The sequence below is a fragment of the Calidris pugnax genome, unplaced genomic scaffold, assembly GCF_001431845.1.
Source record: "Calidris pugnax isolate Ruff unplaced genomic scaffold, ASM143184v1 scaffold44, whole genome shotgun sequence".
In the NCBI taxonomy this organism is placed as follows: Eukaryota; Metazoa; Chordata; class Aves; order Charadriiformes; family Scolopacidae; genus Calidris; species Calidris pugnax.
In genome coordinates this window covers 51,227,954-51,235,761 of record NW_015094506.1, presented here as the reverse complement: position 1 = coordinate 51,235,761, position 7,808 = coordinate 51,227,954, and the positions used below count along the sequence as shown (strand labels likewise).

Genomic DNA, 7,808 nt, shown 5'->3' with positions numbered 1-7,808 from the left:
CTGAATCTGAGTAACAGTTCCTTCGTTAATTTCATCTTCAGCTACCTCAGTGGTAGCAGTCATGGTCACCTCAAAGCTCTGATCATTTTCTGAAACTTCAGAATGGACAAGTTAGTTGTCTGCTTTTCTCTTGTAACTTTTTTTTATGCATGCTACAGGTTTTCTAAATTGCTAGCTTTGCACTGAATATTTTAAAGAGGCCTTAATCGGTATTGATTTGTTGACATAGTAAAATTATCAAGATGACTATCCACTGTTGCTCTTTGTAAAATTTAAATATGGGTTTTAAAACTTACAGTTTTGTACTTGTCTATAACTAAGACCTAATGTGAAACACATAAATAAAAGATGTTTGATTTGGTGCAAAATCTAAATATGGGTTTTAAAACTTTCAGTTTTGTACTTGTCTATAACTAAGGCCTAATGTGAAACACATAAATAAAATGTGTTTGATTTGGTGCAGACATTTGGTACTGTATCAATGCCCCCTTTTCCAATCACTAAAGGACAACATTTATATTTTTCAGCTGCATTCCTCTTCTCCCGTTTTCCTTCAACTTCAACATGATAATGCCTTTACTTCTAAGGGCTTTCTACTAAGTTCCACCAAATAAACAGCCACCCTATGTATTGTAAATTGGTATTTTAACTTACTAGATCTGGTTTTGCCTCCCTTTGGGAAATTATATTGAACTCTCTAATACTCAATCAACTTCTTTAGGACTAATTCAGTACTCAGCCTATCTTTTGTACAAATCTCCACCTTAAAAAGACCATGCATCTCAGTGTTACAAAACACGGGAATACCAACGATAGTGTTTGATCATTAAAAAAACCCTCATCACTCTTTGTATCTAGTTTGTTGTTCATTCACTTATCTTTGATCTTATTCAGTGCACCTGTGCCTGCAATCTTCTATCTGCAAGGCAGGTTTATTTTGTCAGTACTGTACAGATAACAACTGCTGTAAAACTATCCAAGGCTCTGAGAGGTAAAGATGATATCTAAGTATATTAACAGAATTTGAAAATAAAACGTGAAATATTCTAATGTCATCCGAAGAGTCCACTTTTAACACTTACCAACAGAAACATTTGCTACAAGAGTACATAAGAGAACTTACTGGGAACTGCAACAACAGAAATGCAGGGAGTGGAATCATCAAGGCTTTGATCATCCTCTGATAAGCAAAGCCTCTTGTGTGGAGGTTCAGTGCTGTCTTCAGAGTCTACTTCATCGGTTTCTAACAACAAAAACATAACATGTGTTACCTTCTGTTAACAAAGTGGACCAAATCAAAAGGTAGAAGCAGATGTGATAGGTTGGTTCAGCGTTTTACTCCTGCCCAGGCACTTGGTCTGAGTTATGGGCAGTAACAGTTCACACACTTTCTTCTACATATATTTTCTGTGAGATTTTCATGTAAACTCCATCCTCAGTCCATTACACACAAACCAGTCCCTTAAGCCTACAGGTATCTGGGTACATGCTTGGTTCTAAGAAGCCATTTCCACTGAAATGGATCAGAACAGCTATATTCTTGTTGGGCACACACATACAGAATTCTGTGATTTACACTGAATTTGTCACTACCTGTCTTTGAACTGAAGCAGAACAAAGTGCAGCGCAGTAAGCTGAATCTAAGTAGCTCACTGAATTTGAGGGCAGAGAAGTATGATGGTTGGATCAATGAAAAAAAGGAGAAATACCATGCAATACAATTCTATACCATTTTGAGGGCAATGAAGTATAAGGTTCCCTTCAGTGTCCTGAGTCAAAGTCACAGAGTTCACGGTTTCTACTGTCACTGTGTCAGACTCTTCTTCAACTGTGCTCATACTCAAACCTGAAAGAGCAACACACAGATTACTTTTCTTCACTCTGACCATAATGCTGCCTCCTTTATCTCAAACTCCCAGCATAAACTCCCACAGAGAATAGAGAATGTCTGTCTGTCCTCTTACATAAACAATTCCACGGTTTAAGACATTCACCTGCCTTTCCTTTTCCTGCACGCGTACACATCGCACGGGGTAATACCAGTTTCAAAGCTGCTTTTCCAGTTAAAAATAGTACCTAGGCTCCCAATTCAGGAGCATGTGCAACCTACTAATATGTTGGGTTTTTTTTAAACACAAACCTAGGTTATTACTTTTCCACACCTGGTATTTTTTGTCTCTCTAATATCTGTTTCACTGCTCATTTAATAATTTTACTATTATATAACCTAACGCTAGTCAGGTCTGAAAAATATTTTTTGTAGTATCAAACTACTCATAGCTGCACTATTTATAGATTGCTAAGTTGCAAAGTTCTGTTCTCCTTCCACGTATATAACTAACTTATGAAGCCCGTCTTTTTTCTTTACCACTGAAACAACAGGAGCAACAGAAAAATTGGGCATAAGCAATCATTAGTATAAAAAATGGCTCAGAAAATAAGTTACCCAGGATAAGCAGTATACACTGATGTCAGTGAACTATGGCAACGAAAATTGCTTCTGATAATCTCATTTCCACTACAAAAATACTACGAAGAAACCCAAAGCTTATGAGACTTTCAATGTAATCCACCACTATTGCTAATTTTGAAATAAAATCCCACAAGAGAGTTCTAATCCATCAAAGAAATATAAGCTTTTCTGCTGCAGAAGCTAAATGAAATTAAACCTAAAATATCCAGGAGCTTTGCAACGATTTCATCAGTTTTGAGCACCTGGGTTTGGTGACTGTCTTGGGCAGACATCTGTAAAAAGAAAACATCATCTATTTCTCCTTGAAGTGCTCAGTCCTTATTATGTGTTTTCTCATATGTCAACAACAGAAAAAAAGTACAAATCTCCACCTTAAAAAGACCATGCATCTCAGTGTTACAAAACACGGGAATACCAACGATAGTGTTTGATCATTAAAAAAACCCTCATCACTCTTTGTATCTAGTTTGTTGTTCATTCACTTATCTTTGATCTTATTCAGTGCACCTGTGCCTGCAATCTTCTATCTGCAAGGCAGGTTTATTTTGTCAGTACTGTACAGATAACAACTGCTGTAAAACTATCCAAGGCTCTGAGAGGTAAAGATGATATCTAAGTATATTAACAGAATTTGAAAATAAAACGTGAAATATTCTAATGTCATCCGAAGAGTCCACTTTTAACACTTACCAACAGAAACATTTGCTACAAGAGTACATAAGAGAACTTACTGGGAACTGCAACAACAGAAATGCAGGGAGTGGAATCATCAAGGCTTTGATCATCCTCTGATAAGCAAAGCCTCTTGTGTGGAGGTTCAGTGCTGTCTTCAGAGTCTACTTCATCGGTTTCTAACAACAAAAACATAACACGGTTTACTTTCTGTTAATAAAGCAGACCAAATCAAAAGGTAGAAGCAGATGTGATAGGTTGGTTCAGTGTTTTACTCCTGCCCAGGCACTTGGTCTGAGTTACGGGCAGTAACAGTTCACACACTTTCTTCTACATATATTTTCTGTGAGATTTTCATGTAAACTCCACCCTCAGTCCATTACACACAAACCAGTCCCTTAAGCCTACAGGTATCTGGGTACATGCTTGGTTCTAAGAAGCCATTTCCACTGAAATGGATCAGAACAGCTATATTCTTGTTGGGCACACACGTACAGAATTCTGTGATTTACACTGAATTTGTCACTACCTGTCTTTGAACTGAAGCAGAACAAAGTGCAGCGCAGTAAGCTGAATCTAAGTAGCTCACTGAATTTGAGGGCAGAGAAGTATGATGGTTGGATCAATTAAAAAAGGAGAAATACCATGCAATACAATTCTATACCATTTTGAGGGCAATGAAGTATAAGGTTCCCTTCAGTGTCCTGAGTCAAAGTCACAGAGTTCACGGTTTCTACTGTCACTGTGTCAGACTCTTCTTCAACTGTGCTCATACTCAAACCTGAAAGAGCAACACACAGATTACTTTTCTTCACTCCGACGGTCACTCTGACCATAATGCTGCCTCCTCTATCTCAAACACCCAGCATAAACTCCCACAGAGAATAGAGAATGTCTGTCTGTCCTCTTACATAAACAATTCCATGGTTTAAGACATTCACCTGCCTTTCCTTTTCCTGCACGCGTACACATCGCACGGGGTAATACCAGTTTCAAAGCTGCTTTTCCAGTTAAAAATAGTACCTAGGCTCCCAATTCAGGAGCATGTGCAACCTACTAATATGTTGGGTTTTTTTTAAACACAAACCTAGGTTATTACTTTTCCACACCTGGTATTTTTTGTCTCTCTAATATCTGTTTCACTGCTCATTTAATAATTTTACTATTATATAACCTAACGCTAGTCAGGTCTGAAAAATATTTTTTGTAGTATCATACTACTCAGAGCTGCACTATTTATAGATTGCTAAGTTGCAAAGTTCTGTTCTCCTTCCACGTATATAACTAACTTATGAAGCCCGTCTTTTTTCTTTACCACTGAAACAACAGGAGCAACAGAAAAATTGGGCATAAGCAATCATTAGTATAAAAAATGGCTCAGAAAATAAGTTACCCAGGATAAGCAGTATACACTGATGTCAGTGAACTATGGCAACGCAAAGTGCTTCTGATAATCTCATTTCCACTACAAAAATACTACGAAGAAACCCAAAGCTTATGAGACTTTCAATGTAATCCACCACTATTGCTAATTTTGAAATAAAATCCCAGAAGAGAGTTCTAATCCATCAAAGAAATATAAGCTTTTCTGCTGCAGAAGCTAAATGAAATTAAACCTAAAATATCCAGGAGCTTTGCAACGATTTCATCAGTTTTGAGCACCTGGGTTTGGTGACTGTCTTGGGCAGACATCTGTAAAAAGAAAACATCATCTATTTCTCCTTGAAGTGCTCAGTCCTTATTATGTGTTTTCTCATATGTCAACAACAGAAAAAAATTAGTTTTAACTTTTATTTTGGAGCCAAAATACTGCTACCACCAATTTTAACTTACATTGTTAAAAAAAAATCACTAGCTATAGCTTTAAAAAAAACCAAACACAATTACATTACAAAGTTTCCAAGTACCAGGCAGGTGTACCCACCTACGCATACATAAGTGGAATTTACAACCTGGATTTTAAATCCTCTGTATAATGTTAACAATATTGCTTCAGCAGGAAATTATTTAATTTTTAATCAGAAAACATGTTCTTTGGTATTGAAGATTCCCAAGAGCGGCGTTTTATTGGAAGGATAAAACTACTGCTAGTCTTTTCAATAAAATGACTTATCACCTCTCAACTTTGATGAAGATTTGGCACATCTTTAAGCACATGTAGTGACTGATTCCTGGAATGAAGTGATATTACCCTTCCGAACACGTCAAATATTTCAGATACCGTTGACATTTTAAGTGAGAGGGTTCTCAAACTGACTTTCCTATCTACCATCAGCAACAGCATCTTGCCACACGCAAGCGTAGGAGGCAGTAACTTCCCTGGGATTCATCTGTTTCTCAGTTTTACAGCCTCTGCCCTATCCTCTACCAGGAGTGATGTTTGCCGCTCGGCTTTGGTACTGATTTTTAAGAACCAAAAGAAGCATCCTTAACTCTAAAAAATAGAAGAAAGAAATCCAAAGTGTTATAGATAAATCAGGAGACCGTAACTTCTTCAACTCAGTTTTGAGTTACTCATTTAACTTCTTGGAAGGAACAAATTAGATAATTCTGGAGGGCCAAAAGAAATAGTTAAGATTTTCTTTTTCATGTTCGTGTGCACTTTCTGAACAACTTTTATTACAGGGAATGCTGTAGCAGAATTTCCCAAAGTTACCTGAAATGCCATGGAAGATTCTTCTTTAATTATATGTGAACAGTGAAAACATTTATTTTTCTATAATCAGCTGAAAGCACCTATTTTTCTTCTCACCACTTGAAAGACAGATGTACTTTTATAAAACATGTTATGTCAATCATGCACTTCACCTAAAGCTGATCTAGAAGCAGCAGAAACTATAGCACCATATACAGCAGAAGACCATTCCTTCTTTTTGTTGAAATGATACTGCAAAGTGAACACACAGATAGCAAAGCTGGGCCATTCTTTCATCAGTTACTCAGTATTTGCTAAGAATGAAAGAATACGTTTATAGGATTATATTAATTATATTTAAAAGGCTTCTGATCAAGTTAGATGTCTACACTTGTTTGCTTGAGCTCTCAGATACTCATCACAAAGCACCAAAACCTCTGCACAGCACCCCATTGAAGGAACTGTGATTTCCTGAGGAGCACCCCTTGGTGTAACTCCTGGACCAAGCAGGGTTTGTAACTTTTTGCCAATCTCCCAAGAATGATTTATTGCAACTGTAAGTGTAGACTCTCCAGAAAAGAAACACTAATGTTCTGTGCCACATACTTGAGATTTAGCATATCTAAAGTTTTCTGAGTAAAGGTAGTAATCATAACCACACCTCAATAAAAACCCAGAAAGAGACGAATCCTTGATTTGATTGGAAAAATTTGGATCAACTTTAATGGATATGGCTTTAGATCTCAACTGAAAACTGCAAAAAACATGAGGAGTTAAGTCAAAGACAAATACATACTTTGGACATTATTTTTTATTCATTAGCCTACACAAATACAAGAAAACTGAAGGAAACAAACAAACTTGTTCTTTCAAGACACATTTGCACCAGGACAGGAGCACTAACCCATGAAGACATGAATTAGTAACCGAAAAGTGCAGAAAAAAATAAATAAATCTCGAGTGACTACAGTGGTTCCACTGTGTGAATAGGAAAAAATCTTCAGATCTTACAAAAACCACTGCTTTACACTTAAATAATGACGGAACAACCATGTATGCTGAAGACACATCAAATAGGACATATGATGGGACCACCTGGAGTTTACAGGGAGCTGGGTGGAGAAATCACAGCACTGCTGCAGAAGACAACGCCCTCTGATGCCGGCTGCTTCCACGCTGGCTGCAGGGACACTGTGCTCACCCGATGTCCTTGATTTATCAGGGGGTGACAGCCGACGCCACGCTAAACAATGCCGTGCCACCGCAGAGGGCTTGTAGCGTGTGCCATGCAAATTCTGTCTAATACAGACACCTCAAATCCCCTACACGTCTGCTCTCGGAAAAGTTAAATACAAAGTTAGTAACAGCCAAGGTTTCTTAATTAGTGAGAACTGTGACACGAACAGTCTCGTCACCTCCAAAATATCATCTTATTTCCATAACTTAGACTAAGCGTGCTTTTGAAAATGCATGGCTTTCTATTAAAAACTAAAAGCTTGCTCGAATTTTAAATGCACGACCCAAGCCGTTTCTTTAATCCTCAATTCAAACACATTCTTTACAGAAATGCCGATCTACCACTAATATTTTATGTCCTGAAGGAAGGTGTGAGCTTGTGGGGGAAGGGAACACTGTTGGATGCACACAGGCTGAGAGTGTGGATGCGCGTTTGGAAATGCAATGAAGAGAGCATCATCTTGGATTTCTAAGATAGCAGTTTAGAAATCAGTGCAAATGTAATAAGCACTTTTTGAGCTGTTAAGATTTTTGGGCACATTTACCAAATTCAATGTTTTTAAGAGTTGTATTACAATTTTAAACAGGTTTCAACATGAAACCAACCAGACAGGAAAAGACTTTGCCTGCAAGAATCATTTAATACAGAATTCCAATAGAAATTTTCCACTAAAGCCACATAATACAGCAGTCCTTATTTATTTGGGAAACATGCAGCAGATTTAGCAGGAAAAAATCCACAAAGCTGATTTTATACCGAGTTACTAAAAAATTTAACATTTTTATACCAAA

At 37.3% G+C, this 7,808-nt stretch overlaps 1 long non-coding RNA gene across 1 annotated transcript; it reads right to left on the bottom strand.

The window, feature by feature from the left end:
* Nucleotides 1-1,867, bottom strand: LOC106901177. Its single transcript, XR_001414268.1, has 3 exons — nucleotides 1,730-1,867; nucleotides 1,124-1,243; nucleotides 1-95 (listed from the first exon to the last, which is right to left on the bottom strand). It is a non-coding gene; the product is annotated as an uncharacterized LOC106901177 (long non-coding RNA).
* Between the last annotated feature and the right edge of the window lie 5,941 nt (nucleotides 1,868-7,808).